Source organism: Ailuropoda melanoleuca, chromosome 11, assembly GCF_002007445.2.
Source record: "Ailuropoda melanoleuca isolate Jingjing chromosome 11, ASM200744v2, whole genome shotgun sequence".
Classification (NCBI taxonomy): Eukaryota; Metazoa; Chordata; class Mammalia; order Carnivora; family Ursidae; genus Ailuropoda; species Ailuropoda melanoleuca.
In genome coordinates, this window is record NC_048228.1 from 33,903,642 (window position 1) to 33,929,551 (window position 25,910).

At 36.0% G+C, this 25,910-nt stretch overlaps 1 protein-coding gene across 3 annotated transcripts in view; it reads right to left on the reverse strand.

Annotated features, from left to right (window-relative positions):
• Positions 1 to 25,910, reverse strand: part of BMPR1B (bone morphogenetic protein receptor type 1B) — a 151,471-nt gene that overhangs the window by 51,610 nt on the left and 73,951 nt on the right. Inside the window, exon 1 of one of the 3 annotated variants that reach the window (XM_034671649.1) lies at positions 10,638 to 10,775. The exons of the other annotated variants lie outside the window; for them this stretch is intronic. The gene's annotated coding sequence lies outside the window, so the exon portion shown is untranslated. Of the gene's footprint in view, positions 1 to 10,637; positions 10,776 to 25,910 lie in introns of those variants that run through there. 3 annotated transcript variants of the gene reach the window in all.

Sequence of the window (25,910 nt, forward strand, 5' to 3'; positions counted from 1 at the left end):
GTTAAAAATTGAGCTACCCTATGATCCAGCCATTGCACTACTGGGTATTTACCCCAAAGATACAGACATAGCTAAGAGAAGGGCCATATGCACCCCAATGTTCATAGCAGCAATGTCCACAATAGCTAAATCGTGGAAGGAACANAGGAGCCGAGATGCCCTTCAACAGATGACTGGATTAAGAAGCTGTGGTCCATATATACAATGGAATATTACTCAGCTATCAGAAAGAACGAATTCTCAACATTTGCTGCAACATGGACGGCACTGGAGGAGATAATGCTAAGTGAAATAAGTCAAGCAGAGAAAGACAATTATCATATGATTTCTCTCATCTATGGAACATAAGAACTAGGATGATCGGTAGGGGAAGAAAGGGATAAAGAAAGGGGGGGTAATCAGAAGGGGAATGAAGCATGAGAGACTATGGACTATGAGAAACAAACTGGGGGCTTCAGAGGGGAGGAGGGTAGGGGAATGGGACAGACCGGTGATGGGTAGTAAGGAGGGCACGTATTGCATGGTGCACTGGGTGTTACGCAACTAATGAATCATCGAGCTTTACATCGGAAGCCGGGGATGTACTGTATGGTGACTAACATAATATAATAAAAAAACATTAAAAAAAAAAGATAAAAATAAAATTGATTAAAAATAAGCATGGCACTGAATTTTCTACAGCAAAACTGGAAATTAAAATAAAATAGAGTAATGTCTTCAAAATTCTGAGGGAAAAATGTTTGAAATCCAGAACTCAATACCTGGGCAAATTATAACTCAAATACGAAGATATAAAAAAAAATTGAAGATTTTCAATGTCTCAAAAATTTACCTCTCATACACCTTTCTCAGGAAGCTATTGGAGGAGATGCTATGCCCAAATGAAAGTGTAAACAAGAAAACAGAAGAAATGAGTTTCTGCTATGGGAGATCCAACCCAAGAGAAAGGTGATGCATACTCTCAAGATAATGGTAAAGGTCGATAGTGAGATGAAAACTATGACTAAACCAAAGGATCAACCAGGCCTGACTGAAGGCAGGTCAAAAAATTCTGGAGACAGAGGTCCAAAAAGTTAAAATTAATACAATAACTCAGGTATTTTAAATTTGCACTGATTAAGAGTTTGGAAATTAATTTGTGATGGAAATATAGAAATCTAACAAAACAAATAATGTTTTAACTTCTATACATATAGCTTAGGGGATGGAAATAGTATATAGTGAGGGAGAGAGTCGTAAAGCTTCAAAAGTGGAAGGTCAAAGGTAATGCCTAAAATTGAATAATCAAGAGGTAGCCATACAATTATCTGTTTAGAGATATGGAGAAAAATACCAAAAGAGAATGTAAAAAGGACCAGGTATACTCTCTACTGAACAGGAGAAGTTAGAAGGATACTTTAAGAAAAAATAAGCCAGTCTCTTTATGTTAAAACAAAAATTAGCAGGTTTTGAAATAATATACCTCATATGATAAGTCCTCTGTAGTCTGTGTGTGTGTGATAAAAATGAAGGATTCGCATTTATATGGATATTGATGAAACATATGAAGATCCTAGTACTTGTGGAGATTTTAATTATTTCTGTCAAGGACTACTGAATTTTGCATCATGAAATTTTCATATTTCGCATCACAAAATCTTTCATAGCTTGCATTGGAGAGGCCCATGATTTCTGTTTTTACGTCACTGTGGATCTATGGAGTAGCTATAGATAGTAGCTGGAGCTACATAAATGCATTTGCAAATTGCTTCTCGGTTCAAAACAGGGAAGTAATTAGTCTCGAATCCTGATGTGGAATAAAGAACATCAGTGAACAAGGAAAACTCAATCATAAAAGAAAATCCAGCAAGGAAGAAGAAACTTCCCTAGATAATCTTCATTATGGGATATACCACTGAACCAATGAACACTGGCTTAGTAATAACACTAAATCCACTATGGTTTACCATATTTTATGCATTTGTGTCTCAGTCTATATTGCAAGTTATCAACAATCTATTTTGCGGTATTCTGCAGAAGATTCTAAGTTAACTACTTCAGTTATTAATATGGAAAGATAGCTGAGTCTTCTAATCCAAGCAAGTTTTATAGTCAACTCCTGGCTCTCAAACACTGGACAAATCAGTTAAAAACCATACTTTCTATGAAAATTATGAAGTAGTACTGAATAATCTTTCTAAAATACTTAACACTAACATGTAGTCAGAATGTATGTCATTTTACCAGAAACACATTTCTCAAGAACAAAAATAAAGAGAAAAAAAAGTACTGCTAGGTCATAATAGAGATACCATTTCTATAAAGTGAGTTAACAGACAAGATCCTGAATAAGCATGTAAGGTTGCATTCATACAATGTAACCAGTACAAGTAACAGCGGTGAGATGATAAAATGATTTCTTTAATTAGCATTATTAAAGAAATGAGTGGTTAAATGCAAATGAGACAAGTGGAGACTTCTTCACTTGCTTTTGCCAAAATAATCAAATCAAGAGTGTGATTTATGTGAAAGTGTGCAACTGCTACTTAGGAGTCAATTAATCTATATGTGTTTAACTCCCTGTGAAATGAAATTAATTATCACACAATATTTCTAGTTGTAAGATAAAATTATTGAGTGATAATTTGGAGATTAATAGAAGACAAGGGGAAGAGAAGGAGCAGCAGCAGAATGATTAAATGATTAGCAGAATGATCCGATTAGGCTCATCTTAAAATCTAAGAACACTGTTAAAAGAAAAATTATAAGATCTTTTTCTTATTGAGTTATGACTGACATTCAACATTATATAAGTTCCAGGTGTACAACATGATGATTCGATATGTGTGTATATTGCAAAGGATCATCACAATAAGCCCTTACTGTAATATATACTTAACCCTTGTACAATACTGGTGTTGAATCGTGCAGATTTTAAAGGTAGGTTTTTTTGATAAATACAGTACAGTACTGTAGATGTATTTTCTCTTCCTTATGATTTTTTTAATAACGTTTTCTTTTCTCTAGCTTACGTTATTGTAAGAATACAGTATATAATACATATAACATACAAATATGTGTTAATCAACTGTTTATGTTATCAGTAAGCCTTCCAGTGAACAGTAGACTATTAGTTTAGGGGGAGTAAAAAGTTATAAATGAATTTTTTACTTCATGGGGGATCAGCACCCCTAAACTCCACATTGTTAAAGGGCCACCTGTAGCTTGAAATCAGGGAGCATGATGCCTCCAGCTTTGTTTTTCTTTCTCAAAACTGCTTTGGTTATTTGGTGTCTTTCATGGCTCCATGAAAATTTTGGAATTGTATGCCACTGGAATGTTGATGGGGATTGCATTGAATCTGTAGATTGCTTTGGGTAGTATGAGTATTTTAACAATATTAATTCTTACAAATTGTGAGCATGAAATATTTTTCCATTTATTTGTGTCAATTCTTTCATCCAATGTCTTAGAGTTTTTAGTGTATAGCTCTATAATCTCATTGGTTAAATTTATTCTTAGGTATCTTATTCTTTTTGATGCACTTGTAAATGAGACGATTTTCTTAATTTCTCTTTTTGATATTTCATTACTAGTGTATAGAAATGCAACAGATTTCTGTATATCGATTTTATATTCTGCAACTTTACTGGAATTCATTTACAAGTTCTAATGTTTTTTGGTGAAGTCCTTAGCATCTATAAACTGAGGCATCTTTACTTCTTCCTTTCCAATTTGGATCTCTTTTATTTCTTTTTCTTATCTAATTGCTCTGGCTAGGATTTTCAATAATATGTTGAAAAAAAGTGGTGAGGGGGGCATCCTTGTCTTATTCCTGATTTTAGAAGAATATCTATCAGCTTTTCACTACTGAATATAATGTTAGCTGTAGGCTTCTTATATATGATTTTTATTATTTTGAGGTGAGTTCCCTCTATACTTTCTTTGTCAAGAGTTGTTTATTATAAATGGATATTGATTTTTGTCAAGTGCTTTTTCTGTATCCATTGAGTTGATCATATGATTTTTAATCTTCATTTTATTAATGTGGTATATCACATTGATTAATTTGTGGATGTTAAGCCATCCTTGTATCCCTGTAATAAATTCCACTTGATCATGATGAATGATCCTTTTAATGTATTGTTGTATTCAGTTTGCAAATATTTTGCTGAGGATTTTTGCATCTGTGTTCATCAGGGATATTGGTTCATAATTTTCTTTTCTTGTGGTGTCCTTGTCTGGTTTTGGTGTCAGGGTACTGCAGTCCTCATAAAATGAGTTTGAATGTGTTCCTTCCTCTTCTGTTTTTTGGAGGAGAGAAGAATTGGTATTAATTTGATTTTTTGGTAGAATTCACCAATGAAGTTATCTAGTGCTGGACTTCTGCTTGTGGGGGGGGGGGTTAACTACTGATTAAGATCTTAATAGCCAGTTCCCATTTGAGAAAAAGGGACAAGAAATTAGACTGTTTTATTGACTATTATCATTATGAAAAGGGATTTATTTTTAAAAAGTAACTTTCATATAAAGCCATACTCAATTAGTGCAAAATCAAGCCAGCCTCACAAACATAAGCCAGGCATTCTGGAACAAAAACAAGACAGAACACATCAACTAAAGCATAAAAAGCACAATTACATGAATACACAAAGAATAATGATTTTATAAAAACATGATAATAGATAATAATGATGCTGAAATAAGCATTAGAAGAAAAGACAGAGATACATATTTATGATAAATGTGAACATCTAGATAAATAGCAGAGAAGCAATCCTGCAGATTTATCCCAAATTTTAGATGTCTGATTAAAACAATTCTTAAATTGTATTTTTTACATTTCATTACACTTATTATATTTCTAGTATCCCTCCATTTGAAACAGAAGAAAGGCAAAGTTCAAGAGATAATAAAGTTTGATTAGTCAGCTCATTCAAATAATGGAAGATCTTTTATTAATTAGATCCTCATTTTACTTGATTTTGTATTAAATTTTATCTAAAAGATAATCATTGAAAGCAACTGAAAGATAACTAACCATTAAAGAAACATGAAGTATAGCTTAATGATCATATTTTCTAAATCAACAGGTTAAATCTGTAAAAAAAAAAATCTCTACTAAGTAAAGCTAAGTAAAAATTCAACTTCTACTTAAGTTGAACAGAATTTCAACAAAAGTGATTATTTCTTACCCATAGCTTTCCAGATAGTTATTTTTTTTATACTTAGTAACAGAATTATAAATAAACCTTAGAGAGAAATGTAAGGGGAAAATGGAAAAAATCTGATTTCTAGAAATTTCTTAGACTACTTCACTGAATAAATCACTCTTTAGAAGCTCATTCCATTTTTCACTTTCCTTTCTCCCTCCTACCCTTCCCTTTCCTCTATCTCTGTCTCTCTAATACCAATCTTTAGCTTAACAGTGTGAATCCAGACACTCCAAATTCTGTCTGCTTGGCATAGCTGGTCACGGTATAGTTAACTCAAGTAGTTAACCAGAGAAATTACCCTGATAATAAAAAACAGGGCTGTGGAAGCCAATAAAAAATTAGTTTTCATTTTTTCAGAGGATCATGAGATTTTTATGGAGCAAATGAACCACAAGATGACTTTAAGACGTATGTTTGCGTGTTTGTGTGTTTTTAATGAATCACAACTAAATTATATTTATATTCCTTATGATTTTTATAACTAAGAGATTTATAGGTTTCCAGGGAAATTAACCAAACTTCATGAAATAACCCTAGGATCACCATGCAATAGTATGTGACTTCCATTCAATTACGAAGTTTAAATAGGAAGTTATTTTTCCTGACTATCTTGAATATCTTTACTTGGATATATGTTCTAGTTATATACATGTTTTCAGCTATTTTGCATATTTGTATATAGCCATATACAAGTTTTCTGTGGCATCTCTTCTTGCATAATTTAGGAAATAAGGCACTGTTATAAAGAGTTTCTTTAAAGTACTTGTTTGGAATTGGGACAATTATTAGCTGGTAACTTGGTACAAACACTTTGCGATAACTCATTTTTTATGTATATGCTTAATAATTCAATTATTTAAAAAATATTTCTATATTATTTTATATTACTGTGTGCTCTTCCTCAGGATTTTTACAGAAAAATGAGACAAGATTTTTACAAAGTATCAGAAAACATAGAAGTAAATGTAAAAAAAAAAAGAATTTACAATAGTAAAACTCTCCAACAGATTAAATTTTAACTTCCATTTCATCCATTATATCTTGACGTATATTTTAGCTATATTTGATTTAAATTTTTTTCTCAGTAACATTCTTATCACTTCAAAAATAGCATAAATAAAAATTTTAAGTTTGTGATATTAAAGAATGTTTCAAATATCATAGTGAAGAAAATATCAGAATCCACTGTCATTAAAACACAAAACAATTTTTATGAACAATAGAGATCTAATCAAGGAAACATAAATTGTAATACACAACACAATGAGAATTGGATTGACTCTTCAAAATTCCTTGAAAGATGACATATGGTTATTTTGTCCCAAAGGATCTACTAGTAATCTTTCTCCTTTCCTCATTTTCTTTTTTACCTTTTTTTTTTTTTTAAGCTCTCGGAATATCTAAAAAATTAACAAGATTTTAAGTGTTGTCACTGTTCTACCCCATCTTCACCAGAGGGCAGACAGGAGCAAGAAGAGAAATTGAAATTCCTATCACACAAGTTTGTACTTTAAGTATCGTGGATAAAAAGTTTCATGAAGAAGCATTTGAGAGTACCGAATTGGTGAGCAATGCTTTGGGAATGATCTATCCTACTCCTATCCATGTTGTTATGATAATAAATAATGTGACTCAATGCCCATTCCCTTTCTCAAACAAAACTGGTTTAAATACATTGGTTAAAAAAGAAGTTTATGATACATAGGAATAAAACTTGAATCAGAGCTTAAAAACAATATTAATCTTTAAAATAACTTCTGGTGATCTCAAATAATGTGTTTAAATAGATAACTCATTTTTATTTTCATCATTTAAACCCTGAATCCTTTAACTCAGTTCAGTGATTTAATTTACTGTCTGATAAGTTTACTGAGTTCAGAGGCCCAACCTCAATTTTCATCGCCTAGCCCTCTTTTATTATATGAAGCCATTTTCAGATAAATTTTCTAAGTTGACTGCAACAAAAACTTAGAAAAAATATATATGAACAAAATGAAACCCAGTCATTAATAAAAAGTTGGAATATGTGCCTAAATTCTTCAAAAGTCACAAAATACAAATACAAGTCTGACTCAAAAATGCCAAAGCGAAATCACATATATTTTAAGGGAAGAGTAGACTTTCTCTTATTAACTGTAATGTTACCTGCACATGAATCTTTCTACTTCAAGAATCTCAGAAGTCAGAGGAGAGAGGGACAAAAGGTAAGATTCTGTAGTAAGTTCCTGGGCATGCTATGAGGGGGGGAGGGGCGATGAAATGTCAGATGAGAAACCAGTAGCAGGTATGGTCACCAAGCAGCGGACCCAGACTTGACCAAGACAGACGATAAAACAGACAAAATAGTTCAAGCCGCAGCTCAGCTCTCCCCTTGCTCTGGGCCCTTTGCATGTCAGTCCACCTCCCTTACACAGGATGCAGAGAGCAGCAGCACTCACGGGCTTGCTGTGGGGACTGGACGAGCTATTCCAAGCAAAGACCTGTCATAGTTCCTTGCAAGCAGAGTGACAGTAGTAAATCACTGTCATTTGCTGTGCTGCTTAAGCTTACTATTCAATTTTTGAGTGTTCATTCTTCAGATTTTTCTTCCCTATCTCAATTTTTTCGTTCCTTTCCCTTACTCCTTCATCTCCTGTATTTTCTATTTTTCTTTTTCTTCTCTCCCCTTCTTCTTTCTCTTACTCTGACTCTCTATTCCTCTTCAACTCCCCTTTTGCTTCATTTTACTTGCTTTTAGTTTCTCTTTCTTTCTAGATTCATCACTGTGGGCAAAAAAGTCTATAAAATACCAAGCTTGGGGTTTAAGAAACCCTGAAAATTTGTGCAAGGCCCACTAATACACTGCTATTAATTTTTCTTTTTCTTGTTGCTCATTAATTGATTTAGCAAATAATCATTAAATCCATTCCATTCACAAAACACAATGGCCCAGAGCACTTGACGTGCTCCCAGTAAAATAACAATCTCGCTGGTGAGACAAATCACCGACATGCAGAACATGGTGAGACAGATCAACCACATATGGAAATCCGAAACACAGTATATGAAAACAATCAAATAGATGTCATAATGCCACATATAATTGTCAAATATAAGTCAGTCCTAGGTAGGGGTGCACAGGAGGGAAGACGACTATAGGTGGCAGTAATGAACCAATACCTTCTTCAGAAAACATAAGCACAAAACCAGGGATCCTGACAGGTTTTCATTTCAATGGTTTACTGTTGACACTATTGAGTAGGTTCAGAAAACACATTAGTTTAAAAATGTTAGAGAAGTACTGGCTCTCTATGGAGACTAGGCCTTTTATCATAAAATATTTCTACATGTCTCCATTTGCTGGCAATTGTTTCTCTTTTCACCACACTCACACACCCACATTACCACTTCCCTCAGGCTCTGTAGGAAAATCTTGTCTTCAACATTTTACATCATAAAAGCCTGCCAAGAGATCCCAAAACATCTGGATAAAAAGTGAAAGCTTCAATCATTCCACTATTTTATTTTATGGGATGATGGATTATGACTTGAGCAAATCATGAAAGGATTAAATGTTACATAAATGTGAACAGACAACATACACATTTATATTTCTTTGTTTGGTAGGTAACTAACGCAGAGTTACGAGCCTGCATAAACACAGTCAGTGATCATGATTGAATATAGGTCTTTGGACATTACATGTATACTTTTTAAAGGTAAAACAGCGGCTGGCCTTTCCCTCAGGTCTTAATATGCTTTTGAATTTAGAGAAACTCAAACAACATGTTCAAATAAATTAAAAATCTGTGATAATACTCAAAACTATAACATGGTTAAAGGTATCTTAATAAAAGTATCAACATAAGGAGTAATGAAATGGACAAGCAAGAAACCACTATGTGAAAAATAATTTAACATCAAACAACCTATATCCATAAAATAGCATAATCACAGCTGATAGGACGGTTTAAAAATTACAAGTATCTGTGTCTTTTATCTCTGTTTAAATCCATATTGTTGGCAAAGAACCTGAATCACAGCCCCCGTGGCAATAATGTCAGAGAGTCCACGAGCACTTGGCAGATTTCCACACGGGGAGTTACGGTTTATTCAGTGACTCCTCCCAATGCTCTGCTCCACAGAATTCCGAGGCTAATCAAAGCCGATGTTCGACTTGTCCCCACACCAAAACTGACCCTGCAGCTTCACAAGCACTCCCAAGACAGCTTGATGTGCAAAATACTTTGAACAGACTCATGCAGGTAAAGAAGAAAATTCACAATGAAGGCCGACAGAGCAGAAACCAAATCACCATGTTCGTGCTATTCTTTTTCCCCAAAGAAGAAAACCTGGAAAGCATTTAGGATATCTTTGTTTCTAATCCTGTCTGTAACCTCTAATTGGATCATTGTTAAAGGATATCTTAGTTAAGGTGAGTGTTGACCTAAAAATACAAACACACCGCTATTTCAAACGTTTAAATATTTGAGGCATAAAACAGAGAGAGCACACATATATATACATAATTTTTTTTAATCTTAAAATACACTGTTACCAACTACTATCATCACCACCAATAACGTTAAACGTTTATCTCTGGTGAAATAACAATGAACAATGGTACCAATAACAAAATGTATTAAAACAGAATCTGAGCACTAGAAAGCCCTCCTAGTTTTAAGGGTAAAACCGTGAGGAAAGAACTGTTCGACCACTGCAGTGCTAGCTACATTGTTTTGTTTACATTTATGCCTATGTTTCACAACAATGTCTTCTGAGAGAGATACCAAAACTGACACAAATTACTAAAATAGCTTTGCCTTCATTTCTGAGTGTCTACTTTCCCTTGCTAAAAGAATGTATAACCTTATTGGTCAAAAGTAAGTGACTCGGTAACTATACTTTCAAAACATTCATTTGTGCTAATATTCAAATGCACAATTAATACTTTTAACATAGTGTTGGCATTCTTCAAAAACCGTTTGGAAGAAAGCAACCTTGACTTTTATAAATTAGGAATTTAGAGTTACATGTCAGAGAGAACAGAAGAATTCCCGACGTCAAAGCTACGAACAATTAAATTACATCACAAGGACTTTACACTCCCCAACACTTGATTCTCACCATGACAGCATTGGAAAATGAAGGGTAAACACACACACCCACTCCAACACATATGCAGCACAAAATACATGTAAAGCTTTTTGTAGTTAAAAGTTAACCTAAATTATACACTGCCTGGACAGCTAAGTTAAACTGCATTTTCCTGACATGTGAATTTTTGTGCATAAAATTTTTGAACCCCCTGAACTGCTGCTCTATTCCACCTTCTATGCCAAGAAAGATTAAGTTCTACCATCTTTTTTTTTTTTTTTTTTGGTGCCGGAATTGGCTTCACTGGTCTTGCAAACACTTTTTGGAAGGCAAAAACAGGCTCTAAGAGCTTCTCCCACTACTCACTTTTGATTTCTGTACGCTTGATAGATCGTTGCCAGGTTCCCTGGGATGAGACATGAGGAGGAGGCACAGAATTGCTAGGGGTTTCCACTAGAAAGACCAGCCCCGTAGGCAGCACTAATCCTGCACCTGTGATGTGTTATTCAGCAGTTAAGAAATGCAGTCCAGACTGTGGTTGCCTAATGCAGCTCAGCTGTTTTTTCAGTCCTCCCTTTGATTATAAGCTGGCAAGAGAGATTATTCCAGTCAGGCATTGAGCTATGCTCAGGATACATGGCATATGACAGTGGAAAGGTAAAAGGGAAAGGAAACCTTAGAATCAAAAAAATAAATAAAAAGAAAGAAAAGAAAAAAAGTCACTGACCACAGTGTATTATATATCATTTCCAGATGGCTAAAATCTGCCTCGGATTATAAGCAAGGCCGAAAAATATAGGACATTTAAATATCTAGAAATCTATTTTTTATATTAGCCTTCTGACATTCAGAATAGTACTTAAATGTGTAATTCTTAAGTTTATTTTCAAATAAGCACAACTTCACAAACTGATCAACTATGTAAACATTTTTAAATCTTTGTTTAAAGAGGTTTACCAAACCTAAAAGTCAAACTCCTCTTATAATTTGGAACCTTTCAAAACGTTGGGAATATGGAAAACCAAATGGTTGCCATTAATTTTTTTTCTTTTTATTAAATCCACCATATCATTTGACTTCTTAAAATTTTTGATATAAAATCTGTATTTGAGACATAACTACTCTCTTCATCATGTACAGTTAAACTGGCATAAAATATTTATTTTACCCAGCATAAAATTACTAGCAAGTCCACATTGATTTAAGAGACACGTATCATTCACAAGGCTGTCTACATAGCACTGTGATTTCACAGAGATGAAGAAAACATGGCCACGATGCTCAGAAGCCATAAAATCCAGTAGCGGACAGTGGAATAGAAGTTACTTTCTGTTGTTGTTCTTGTTCTTTAGTCATAAAAGGGCTGCTGACCATTCCCTCACACCAACGCCTGCACTCCATTTCCTTTTACACTCTATATAAACACAAAACCATCTGGCCCCCAGGCTAGTATCTGTGCCATTTTAAATAAATAATCTAAAACCTTACCCAAAAAAACAGATACCCTTTCCTATTAGCAGATGGTTAAAAATAAAAACAAAAAATTCATTTATAGGCACAAAAAGAGATGAAATGAAGAAAATCTATCCATTTCAAAATGTAAATAAAATTTAAATATATACATTAAAGAAAATGTTTAATATTTTATTTTTTTCATCGATTACATACTAATTACCTGCTACGTCCATCAGTTTACAAAAAAAAATTAGAAAAACTCCCTATGATATCTGTTAGGAACAACAGAGTAAAAAAAAATTACTGTGTCCATAAACCAGTCTCTCTAATCAGAACTTGACAAGTCATATGACTTATATTCAGACTTTGGGGTTAGAGATAATACTGCATTTAGAGTTCCAAGTAACACTCTCAGGCCAGCTGAAGGGGGACCAAAATTTAGGAGGTGTGCTACAACACGTTATATGCCCCTTCTAACTATTCCCGCAACCCAGTTTGTGCATCCGAAATAAGCCAAGATGGTTGAACTGGGATCTGGGTATGTACATGACCAGCAATGTACGGACTTTTGGTATTTTAAGATGAAAAAAGTTTTTCTTCTGAATTAATTGGCCATTAAAATAAGGCTGAGATTTTGAAACACATCTGCTCTACTTTGATTTATAGGAATAAGGTTGCCAAAGGACAATCTTGTTGACTTTTGGGCAGAAACACTGAGGAAAGATCTGAACTGAGGCTATGTTATTATAATGATTGTGTTATCTTAAATCTGAGTATGGCACACATCGGAACATTCTGGCCTGATACTGCTCAAGCTGTCCCTCTTTTGATAAACAAATGGCTTCAATTTTCAAAACACTCTCCAAAAGCAATTTTATTATTTTTAATTTTTAATTATATAAAGCCTAGTAGACTCAGTGGCCCAGACTTTGAAAAGCCTTACTGATCTCACCTTTAAATTTGCTTCCTTTGTATTTCATTATCCAATTTGTATCTCCTCATTTATGCTAATGATGTACATACCCACACAATATATTCTATGGCCAAAATGTTTCCTTCCTCCTCCTTCAAATAGTTATGAATATGGGGTCTCATGACACACAAACAGCCAAAAAAGAACAAAAAAAACATGAATCTGAGGATGCTACATGAAAAATAATTACCTCTCATAAAACCTTTCTTCTGATGTTTCTGTATTTTAAATCACACTGACATAAGGGAGATATATCTGTGTGTGTTATATTTTTTGCCCTGAAATATTTTGATAAGTTGGGTATATGATCTTAAAGTTCAGAATCAGGGTAAGGAGGTAAGAAATCTATACTTACTCATGTTCTATTTGAATTACCAAAGTGCTCCCCAAGACTAGTGGGAGCAAAGGACAGTGGCTCTCTAAATTAGTCTAGTTAGAAAGTTGTCCACATTCACAAAGAGCATATGTGATCAAACAAAATATTTTGCCAAAATGTTAGAATTGGTATTTCAGCTATTAAGAGACCATTCGCTATGTTTACCTACAGAATGTCCTATTCTCCACCTAAAAGCCCAGAAAATAATTCAGTAGAGAAGGCAAGACTTCTTATTATTTAAGGAGCTGGCGACTGGTAGACCTTATGAACCCTAACAATTATGGTCATCAGACCCGTTGATCCTCACTCGGAGCAAGTCCCGTACTGGTCCATTGCTTTGTTTTCCCTAAGGAAAGAGCATGAGGATCTTTCAGAATGAATAGGCCCCACTTACAATAAATGATCACTTAACAATTAAAGTTATTTATTTCCTTTCCATCCTTCTTGGCAGACAAAAAATATTCGCTTTCATACTAAAACCACAGTAGTTACTTGATAGTGATGTGAAAATCTGCTGGTGACTCCCATTCTCTATCATCAAGTCAAATAGCCTGACTAGAAAAGTATTAAACTTGTGCTAATTATTAATTAGAGGATTTGAAATAAAACACATCCTTCTAACAGCTACTTCCTAAAATAGTTTCACCCCAGCCTTTGGAATACAGCACTTTATGGCATGCTACAATCGTGGCAAAGGTAACATGGCTCTTCCAATTTCATACCAATAAGGGGGGAAGAAAGCCTTATCCAATAGGCACCATCCCAAACAATCCACCCACCCCCAACTGTGCCAGGCTCTTGCCTTTGTTGAGTTCAGTGTCTCCTCACTCGCAAGAAAGTCTAAGCAGAGAGATCATTAGTTATGACATGTAGACGCTAGCAGATAATGTTGACTCACTTCAGGAACTATTAAACTATAAACAGTGTGCTGAAAGCCATTTATCTGCATTTTAGGATAAACAGCAGAAGTTACTCAATTAAGTAGATTGCAAGGAATAAGCTGCTGAGGCCAAACCAAGTGAAGCTTAATTTTTAGAAGAAAAATCTGTGAATTTAATAAAAATCAATCCAGGATCCCATTTTATTCTACACTATAAACATAGAAGATATATATTATAACATATATTTTAAAAGGCCAACTGATTCAGTTACTAAAGCTATTGCAGCGTGGTTCAAGTTCAAAGTAAATTTACTGATACTCGATAGACATTTTCCCTTAAGTGACAGCATTTATGGTAATACTCATGTTGAACAAATGTATGTTTATCAAGGAGAGTTTTACCTATCACTGTATAAAAGGTAAAGCTGAATTAGGTCAGTTTTCTTCGTCAGCAGTCTTCCTACTCACAATTTATTTGGAGAGATAATTTCTAAATGACTCTTCCTGAGAAAAAGAAACACAACCCGAGTGCTATTTTACATTTATTTACATTTTTATGTAAACATATATACAGATTTCCACCTCCAGCATGTTAAAATGCTTCAAGAAAAACACTAATCTATCACGGAACCTTGGATTCCACAGTTGACGAGAAGGGCAGAAGATAAATCAAGGCCCTTACGGCAAGCACCATACACAGGTAAAACACTGCATTTAGAACTTCTTTTTCCTACTTGTCAGAAAACAAATCAAAATCTGCTCTTTTTCACACTCCCACATGTCAGAAGCTTTTCAAAACAATTCTGAGGTCAGGGAAGAGAACACACAGGTGTGTGTTATGTCAACTACTGAAAGCAATTGAAGGTTAGCCTGGAATCTGATCCCTGCACCAACACATTCTTGTGGGCATTACAAACGTTCTCTGAAGGAATATTACACTAATGCTGACTAATTTTTTTAAAAATCCCAAATCTCATTAGATCTATTCCTCAGCAGTATTGTTCAAAAGCATCCCTGCTAGTAATAGCAAACTCTCCACCACCTCTTAGCAAACCTTTAATCTTTTCTCCAATATCACTTCTTCTGTTCTACTTTCACTGACAATACAATGGGTACAGCAACAATAAAATATTCAACAACAACACATGTTTTAGTCATATCACGAAAACTATGACAACCCACAAAAAACTTAAATGCTAGGATACCAGTGACGAATGCTTAAGAGTAACTGGTTCATGGGGTGCCTGGGTGGTGCAGTCGTTTAACGCCTGCCTTCGGCTTGGGGCGTGATCCCAGCGTTCTGGGATCGAGCCCCACGTCAGGCTCTTCTGCTGGGAGCCTGCTTCTTCCTCTCCCACTCCCCCTGCTTGTGTTCCCTCTCTCGCTGGCTGTCTCTCTGTGAAATTAATTAATTTAATTAATTAAATTAATTAAATTAAATTAAAAAAAAAGTTACTGGTTCATGTGAATGGCCACTGGGCCTTAGGAAAACCATTCTATATTTTGACTGTTGGATATAACCAGCCTGAAACAGAAAGATGGCAGTAGTATTTCAGACCTGAAACCACCAGGGCTTATGCTAAAAAACTATGCGCCTCTTCATTCACAACCTCTATTCAACACAAAAAGCAACTTAAACAGGACGCATTCTTCATTAAAAAAAAAAGAAGTGGGGGCGCCTGGGTGGCTCAGTCATTAAGTGTCTGCCTTTAGCTGAGGTCATGATCCCAGGGTCCTGGGATCCAGCCCTACATTGGGCTCCCTGCTCGGCAGGGAGCCTGCTTCTCCCTCTGCCTGCCAGTCCCCCTGATTGTGCTCTCTTTCTCTCTCCGTCAAATAAATAAAAATTAAAAAAAAAAAAAACCTTTAAAAAAAAAGTGATCAGAAGAATATTCTTGCCATTGAATGACTAGGTTCCAATTGAGATTGGAAAAATTCTGCCTGTAAAATGACCCAACAGTCACAAATTTCTGATTATGTTTATTAATGCTCCAGAATAATCACATCGATTTTTACTTTAATAATTCACTGTCGATCATTTTAACAGTCATTCAAAAGACTTAGTATTTATATAACCCTTCCTCTTCTCTCTCTCACACACACATGTCCGGAGTGAGGGTCCACAAGGAACAAATTATTGCCACAAAACTTGTCTCTTCCTGCCAAATGTTCCTAGTATTTTCCAAACCTCAAAAATGTCTCACTACTGAATAACCACCCCCAGTTAAGGATCAAAAAACCGAAACATTTAAAACATCTTTTTTTTTTCCTTTTTCTTCTTCTCAGTCCATCACCAAGTGCCTAAATATTCATGCCCTGAACAAGAGCCCATGCCCAGCGGGGTGCACCATGATACTCTCAACTTCTGCTACAGGACTGGTAGTGGCTGACAGATTTACTTATATATTTCTTACCTACGTAGATCAAGTTTCTCAGCTTTACATTACTTCTTAGTGGCAGCAAACACAGAGGCCTTCACCAATGAGATCCCACAATACACGGGGAAAACAGGAGCAGGGTTCTCTCTCTATCCAAGTATACGTGCAGCATACGCTTTTTGATCTGAGATCCTTTTCTGCTTTCCTTTCTCATTTTTTGTCTCCCAACCCCCAATGGCTTCTTGAAAACTTCAATATTCTTAAAGACCCAGATGTCTCCTTTCTTCTTTACCCCTCCCACTAAGACAGGAAATGCCAGGTGTGAAATATCCCTGTTTGCCCCCCTCCACTCCACACATCCCCCTCACTGCTTGGGAGATTTCATCCTTGCTTGTCATCTCAGGGGAGTTCCCCCACCGTTTGTCTGTTGCAGTGCATCTCTTCTCCCACATCCAGATGCACCACCAGGACCACAGTCCCTCTCACAGAGAATGGTGTGCCTTCGTACGTTCCTTCCCAGGTTATGTATAAAGAGTAGTTTTCCCAGCCTACATCAGCCCAGCTGAAGAAAGATCTCAGGACAAAGAGAAAATGAGTGTACTGGAAAGAAAGGGGGAAAAAAAAAACGTGAAAGGAAAACTTGACATGTTTATCTTGTGCCTTTATACCAAATGTAGTAACTTCTATACAAAACATGTAACCAAGCACCAACTCTTACAATAGGGCAAGTCATACGTGTAACAGGATAACTAGACTCCAAACAGGTGTAAGAATCATGATTTCCAACCTTTAACTATGCTACTGACTTGGAAATCTCCAGAATGTCCTGAATGGTTTATTTAAAAAAACCAGCACAGTGATGATTTACCAATAAGGCTTAAGCAGTAAACACAGGTTCTCAGGACATGTTTGTGTAAGGAATACCGATGAATGAATTAGATCACCAGAAGAGACTCAGCCAAACATACCTGTGTAGATTAGAAATTTAGTGTGAAGCAAATGACCCTGAGTCAACACCATAACAGAGCAGTGCTACACAGTGACTGCTTTTCCCATGACTGCATTCCCTGGATGGCCAACAAAGAGTGATAACAGGTGTTTCTAAAGAAAAGAATCGTATGCAGCAAGACGCCGTACTTGCTCTGGTAACAAAAATATTGCAAACCCTGTAACATGTTGTATCTCTGCTTCCAACTCTATCCTTACCTAATAAAGAATTTGGGAAAAGAACATATAACCTCCCATAGCCTAAGATTATAACTAGTCATGGACTTGAGGAATAAAAATAAATCTGAGCCTGCCTAGCTAACAAACACAGGAAACCATTCATAACTAAGTACATATATTTTGTATATATTTGCTATAGATGTAAATATGGATATCCCTGACTTCACTCACCTAATCCCAGGCAGATTTTAAGGCTGATATTTACATTTACATATTGAGAGAATATTACATACATAAAAAGTTATTTATGCTTGTGAGTCTGCATTACTGAGATGACTGAGAAAGGGACTGGAGTGGACTGAAAGGAGACCATACTATATTCGAGAAAGGGGAGCAATGATAGGACAAACGACCAAAAATGAGCAAGAGTTGTGAATTCCCAAAATTAAACTAACAGAGTAATCTGGAAATAACTTTCATTTCCCCTGAGCTTATTATTTACATAAACTATATTTAAATAAAGGTTGAATTTTATGCTGGCACAGCATACTAACTCAACCGATTAAGCTTGTTTTAATTTTTTTTAAGATTTTATTTATTTGAGAGAGAGAACAGAGCGAGCGAAAGAGCACCGAGCAGGGGTAGGAGTGGGCAGAGGGAAGGGAGAAGCGGCCTCCCCGCTGAGCAGAGAGCCTGATGCAGCGCTGGATCCCAGGAGCCTGAGATCATGACCTGAGCCAAAGGCAGACCCTTAACTAACCAACTGAGCCACCCAGGCACCCCACTTGTTCTAAATTCTACTTAGTAATAATAAAATGGAAACAAACTAGGAAGAAAGGCAAAAAAAGAATAAACAGAGTGATGGTACCAAACCTGAATTCCATCCTCCCTAAGGTATCTTTGGGTTGTGGGTGAAAAGAGAAAGCATCAACAGGCACAGTATAGTAAGTGCAATGCCCTCCTCTCTAGAAATCACCAAAAACATGAGCGTTATCCTGAAATCTTATTAGTCTGCTTTGAGGAGATGGGTTGTCTGACCTTGCCCATCATAAGTACTGTCCTGTTCCAAACACCTCCAGTTCCTTCTGCTTTAACAGAGTATTAGCCTCCCCTCGTATACCCTTTTACAAATCACTTCAGCTAAATTTCTAACATGTATTGACTTCCCACAGCCCAAATACAATCTGTTGGTAATTTTGTTACCAACAGAAGTAATGAGTATCTGTCAGTAGTCATTGAAGTCCATGGCTATTTTACCATAACCTTCTGTCTTCCGCATTTGTTTTTGTTTTTGTTTTCATTAACTGCTACGTGAGATAGGTTAAGTGTAATTCCTGTCAAAGATACCAGAGTTCTTTTTATCTGGCCAAAGAAAAATAAAAGGAGGCTAAGTAAGAATAAGAACAATTATGTTAAAAATGCTGCCAGGTTCGGGACGCCTGGGTGGCTCAGTTGGTTATGTGTCTGCCTTTGGCTCAGGTCATGATTTCAGGGTCCTGGGATCGAGCCTCGAGCCTTGCGTCAGGCTCCCTGCTCAGCCAGGAGTCTGCTTCTCTCTCTGACTCTGCAACTCCCCCCTGCTCGTGCAGATGGTGGCTACACTGTGGTGAGCGCAGCATAACATACAGGGGTGTCGAATCACGATGTTGTACAGCTGAAACTAATGTAACACTGTGTGCTAACTACACTTCAACTAAAAAAAAAATAATAAATCCATTTTAACGTTTTTTTAAAATAGTGAGAAAAGTGGTGAGGTTTTACGTTTTTTTTCAAATATCGACTTAAGAGAAGAAACTGGCTATCTGCTTCTACATTAAATCAATCACAATATGTTGTGGCTGACATTTATGAAGAGTATGTGGCCACAAATACATAGCTGCAAAAGGAGGGATATTTTAACAGCCTTACGTAAGAGTGATTAGTCTTCGATACGATGCAAGAACTGGACAAGTAGGAGCCTCCTAAAACTTAGATGCCATGTGGAATCTGAAACCTTATCCATGAAATTTTCATATTCTGATAAATTAAAATCTACTGCCTGTTGCATACTTTGAATGGATTTTTTACACATACATGAATATGAAACATGGGCATTGACCGAAGAAAAAACTCTTGGTTCACTCAGCTAGGCAATCAGTTCTGTAGATACAAGCTTTCCAAAATCCTAATTTTTCTTTGGAAGTTTGAGGTTTATCATTAGGAATAAATATTGTCATTTGTTTTCCTTGAAGGCTCACTTCAATCATTTTTGAGAATATGCCTTCAAATACATCTACATAACCATAGTTTGTCATTCTTTCTAGTAAAAATTGTGCTTCATGAAAAAAGTCTCAGAGTAACCACTAATCTTCAGTATGCTAAAGAATTTCATTACATATGCTTCACATTTGGTCACGCAGAATATTAAAAAAAAAAAAAAACATTTATTCACAGGTATCCTTTGAGAACTGCCACACTGGATTACCAACTACTGGTCATCAGAATTGAGACAGAAACCTGTATATATCTTAAGATAAGTTACAAGATTTTAAGGATGGTGGAAGAGAAAGGAGTATAAGATGATTTTTAAAAGAAAAAAAATTAAGAAAACATTGAACGCTCTTGAGATCTAAAGAGAGATTTTCACTTGGAAATACTAGATTGCTCACCAAAGTATTATGTACACCAAATACCTGTGAAAACAATTATTAATGTAAATGCGTGCTTTAATGCATTTAATTGGTCTCTAAATGGCATAATTAAAGTACAGAACCTTAATTGACCTAACACCACTTAGATGCTGCCATTTATGAAACATTGAAAAACTCTTCAGAAGAAACGATTCATTACCAGGAGAGTAAAATAAACAGATCAAGTTCACATTCTCAGAAAAGTAATTAAATAGAGAAAAAGAGTTTTCCAAATGTGGTACTAATTAGTTTTGGTTGATTTTTGTTTGTTTGCTTTGATTTTTGGTTGTAAGCTATCACAGGCAGTCTTTTCTGTTTCTGCAGTGTGCTGTTTTTTTGGTTTTTTTCAGTTTTCTCTTATTTTTTCTTTCTTTTTTCATATGTGAACACTGAAAGGCTGACTATAGGAAGACAAGTTTTCCCTTTCACTATGTTTGTTTATGTCTTGATTTTAACTCAGTTTAAATCTTGATTTCCAAACACCAATCAGTTTTTCCTTCATGCTGCAGAGAAAAAGCCAATTCTGAATTAAGAAATGTCAGAGACTTTATATCATATAAAGGTCTGGAAGAAGAGATATATGCAGCAGAACTTTTTCTCCCTACCTACAAATATTAAATGGAGAAACTCTGAAAGCATCTTTCCAATACAAGGTCTTAAACGTGCTATTATTTCACACTCAGGTGAAATATTTAGAATATTCCACCCAGAATATAAACTGCATAAGAATAAGAGTTATATCCCATTGGTTAACCACAGCATCCTCACCATCTAACAAAGCGTAAGGCTCTTCGCAGGCATGCAATAAATTCTGTTGTTTGGGTGTGCAGACCTACTCTCACAGAAGGTTCAAGGATCATCTAATAAGAGAGAATATACAATCATGATTATCTCACTTATATTTATCATGATGTTATCTCAGGGGTGTGTGTGTGTGTGTGTGTGTGTGTGTGTGTGTATTCTACTGTGACAGTTATTTGGTAAGATCTCCCCTTTTTATTTTTTTATTTTTTTTTTTTTTTTAAAGATTTTATTTATTTATTTGACAGAGATAGAGACAAGCCAGCGAGAGAGGGAACACAAGCAGGGGGAGTGGGAGAGGAAGAAGCAGGCTCATAGTCGAGGAGCCTGATGTGGGGCGATCCCATAACGCCGGGATCACGCCCTGAGCCGAAGGCAGACGCTTAACCGCTGTGCCACCCAGGCGCCCCAGATCTCCTCTTTTTAAAATTGAAAACAGGGGCGCATGGGTGGCTCAGTCTGTTAAGCGTCTGCCTTCAGCTCAGGTCATGATCCTGGGGTCCTGGGATCAAGCTCCACATGGAGCCCCCACATCGGGCTCAGCAGGGCATCTGCTTCTCCCTCTGCCCCTCCTCTAGCTCATGCTCTCTCTCTTGCTCTCTCACTCAAATAAAAAAATAAAATCTTTAAAAAAAATAAAACTGAAAAAAAAAAGCAAAAATTCAGCTGAATTTTTTTTCTGACACTCCTTTTGCTCTCTAGCCATAAAATCTTCAAACTCAAACACAGACTGACGGAGCCAATTCAACTAAATTATATTTTAGGTTAATGAGGAGTGTAACACTGGAACACGGACTTGAGAGGAAGGTTCCGAACAATGTCTCTAATTCCAATGTAACCTGGACAGCATTTACAGAAGAAAGCACATGGCTGGAGACAATGCCCAGCTCCACTAATGAGCTGCATGCCTTTGGGCAAATACATTAGTTTCTCTAGACCTCCATTTCTGCATCTTGAGAAAAGGCATAAATATGTTTACTTCTCACGTGGCTGTTGCTAAGATTAAATGAAGTACTACATAAGGCGCTTAGCACAAAGGCCCAGTGTCTGCAACAGAGTAAATGCCCAATAAATGTTAGTTCGCTTCGTTTTACAGAAATCCAGGCTTCAAACTTGACAGTAAAGACTGTGAGGTTTGTAACCCTTTCACTCCAACTACACAAGGTATAAAAGCCACTACCAGAGGGGCTCCTGGGTGGCGCAGTCATTTAGCGTCTGCCTTCAGCTCAGGGCGTGATCCCCGCGTTCTGGGATCGAGCTCCACATCGGGCTCCTCTGCTGGGAGCCTGCTTTTTTCTCTCCCACTCCCCTGCCTGTGTTCCCTCTCTCGCTGGCTGTCTCTCTCTCTCTCTGTCAAATAAATAAATAAAATCTTAAAAAAAAAAAAAAAGCCACTACCAGAATCCAGCATCAATTTAAAGATACACACTAGCTAAGAAGTAGGCACACACAAATCTATTTTCTAGAGCATGATAAATGAGCTACCGGTATTCATCACGGGTAATAACTACTGATACTAATTCATATTTCCAAATTTTGGTCAATTTCAGCCACTTTCTAATTTGCTTTATAAAATGATTTTACTATTTAGAAGAAAAGACGTGGAAATTTCATTATCATGGCTCCTGCTAGTACTGATAAATAAATGTGGTACTGTTCAAGGAAATGATGCTATAGAACTCGTGAAATATACTGATATTACTTATTCATATTGAGAGCTGTTAAGTATATCATATCAACTTTGCCTTCAAAGGACTCTCCACAAATGTATCTTTAACCTAGCGTGCCTTGTATGCCATATTCAATTCACTCTACATGTCATTGCTAAGTGCTAGGCAATATCAACTACTACTTTCTAACGATATTTTATATCCTCATAACATCTTAAACTTTGCAAGATACTTACATGAACGTATATGTATGTGTTAGATAGAGCCAGAAATTATACACAGGTGTGATCTATAACAACCACATAAAGTGTTACTGAAGTTTTAACACTGGCCTACATGTAATCATTCCCTCAGCTCTTCCACTGATACATAATCATATAAAGCCAATTATGTAACTTCAATGGACTCTAATCTCCTGGTTTTTAATAGGAAGAGAGTTAAGAGAATATACATGTAATATGGACACTCACTTTAAAATGTATAAGCACATCTAAAAATTGTAGAAAATGGCTTGTCAATTAACCCTTTACTGTCTACAAAGTCTGTCACCATGTGCTTTTGTAATCTGCATGCTAGTATTTATTTAATAATGGCTAAAATAATTAACAAATGAAAGAAATACAACTACTATTTACTGAGTACTTACCAAAGGTGAAACACTTTTCCAAAAGCTTTCACCTGTTTTCATACAATTCTTACCAGAGCCCAGCAAGGCAGGTACAATTATTTCCATTTTTATTTATTTACTTATTTTTTTTTAAGATTTTATTTATTTATTTGACAGAGATAGAGACAGCCAGCGAGAGAGGGAACACAGGCAGGGGGAGTGGGAGAGGAAGAAGCAGGCTCCCAGCGGAGGAGCCTGATGTGGAGCTCGATCCCATAACGCCGGGATCACGCCCTGAGCTGAAGGCAGACGCTTAACCGCTGTGCCACCCAGGCGCCCCAATTATTCCCATTTTTAAATGACTGAGGCTTGGAATTAAGGTCTTAAGGCCAAGCTGAGATTTTCACTACTCCAAATAACTGCTTTAACCAAATCACTCAATAAAAATAATAATATTAATAATAATAAATAATAATAATGAGGAGGAGGAGGATTACTCATCATCACCATCAGTAGGTGTGCATAGCTTTGATTTCTCTTCCCCCAATAGCAAGGACAGGTCTTCCTAAGTCTGCCATGTTCCCTCTGGCAAAATATGAGCTACTGGCTGGAGCCTCTCCCTGCTATTCCCTTAATCCTTGTCCCTAATCAGTACTACTATAGTACTCTCTGATCTCTCTCCCACTTCTATAATCCATTATTTGCACTGCTGCCTTCTAAAAATAACAACCCACATGCATGAACTTGCAAAACCAAAAAGCTAAAGCAAAGTAAACAAAAAGCTCTAATGGTTCTAAAGTTCTTAGGAAGGCATTCAAGGGTCTTCATGAACTGACCCAACTATCTTCCCTGCCTTATCATCTCTCATGGCCTACCTCCTGTCCACACCTTACCCTTACTATGTACGCCATGTTTTTCACATTCCCATGCCTTTACTCATAATATTCTTTCAGCCTCTAACAGTGTCCCTCTCCTTCACCATCTATGTTACGTTGCCCAATCAGAAATATATGCATCTTTTTCTGATGTTTCCATGGAGATTCACCATGTTACATATTTTACTCTATCTAGAATAATAGTTAGTTGCACACATATATTCCGGCCGATCAACTATCACCAGCAAGTATTACATTTTACTTGTAAGTCACTCAATTGACTATTAAATTGAATGATTAGTTGTGTGACCTCAGACAATTTACCTCCAAGAATCTCCATTTCCTCATTTGTAAAATGAGGATAATAACAATACTTGTTCATTCATATATGTAAAATGGTTACAACAGTTCCTTAAGCAGAATTTGCTCCATATATGTGTAAACAATTTCTATATTCTTACTAGCTGAAATTCGTGACCAAGAATTTCATTATTTGATGCTAACTGGCTCATTTCTTCATCCAACTCTGATTTTAGCTTTCCCAAATATTCGAAACAACGTTTTTAACTATAAAATTGTATTTTTGAAAAAACTATATTACTTACTTTATAACTTTTCAAAGTAGTTTATATGAGCAAATATAACCATTTTAATAATGGGCTAAAAGACAAGCTAACTATAAGACCTTTCTAGAGTATATTGCTAATGAAGTCAGAATGAATTCCTGCAGAGCACAAAATACGCTCATCCCTCCACACAGAGCATCAGTTCATCCTGACATTTTACTACATATACAATGAAATGAGGGTTATAAATTAATAAGTTAAGGTAGGACTCTTGGGAAGAGATAAGCCTATTCACTAAACACTTCCATTTCTGCACACAATTTAGGAAAACTTTCTGAATGCTTCCAAAAATGCTTCCAAACCTTCTGCTATTCACACAAAAAAATTAAGCTTGTTTTACAGTTACAGGACATTCATAGTTCATCATCTGTGTCTCCTCTTCTTTCTATCTTTGCATTAGGCAACTTAACAACTTTGACCCCGTAGGTCTTGGTGTCTACACCTAGAAAGCAAATGGACATGGAGGTGTGACAGTGGTTGAACGGGAGAAGCAACGTATGGACTACACTGCGTTGGGAGACAGAAGCCTTATGATGGCATACAGCAAGAAGTGGACTCATCACTACTAAGTGCTGAGCGCCTCCTTAGAAAATAGAGAAATAATTAGTTGTGCTCCCTAAGCTAAAGACTTTGCACTCTTAAAATGAGGATTGGATGGCTAAAAATTATAAAGACAAATCTAACAACATCAAAAGTAGGAGTAAATACCCAAGTACACAAAAGTCGTTAAATGGTAAAAGGATTTAATCTAATATCAGGGTCATTACTAATACTGTATATGTACATATAACCATATGATGCGTCTAAAAGACTGAAGAATAAATCACAGAAGATTCCCCCTCATCTTCTCAAAAATCATAAATATATCAATCACTTCTCCAAGAGAAAGTAATTTTTAGAAGTGAAAGTTTACTCGGTTACCGTGAAATAGATCTAACACCTTGCATATACTGAGAAGAGCAGATGGTGAAAGCAGTAAAAATTCCAGGGGTAACTATGACTAATTATTATTAAATTTATGAGGCTTGACTTAAAGATAAGTTCTGAGTTAAATAACAGCAACTCAGCACTTCACAAAGACAAATTTAATCTTATGACCTATAGTAAGCAAAGTAGGATGGTAAATTACTTAAGAATAAGTGGGATGTTCTGTAGAGGAATA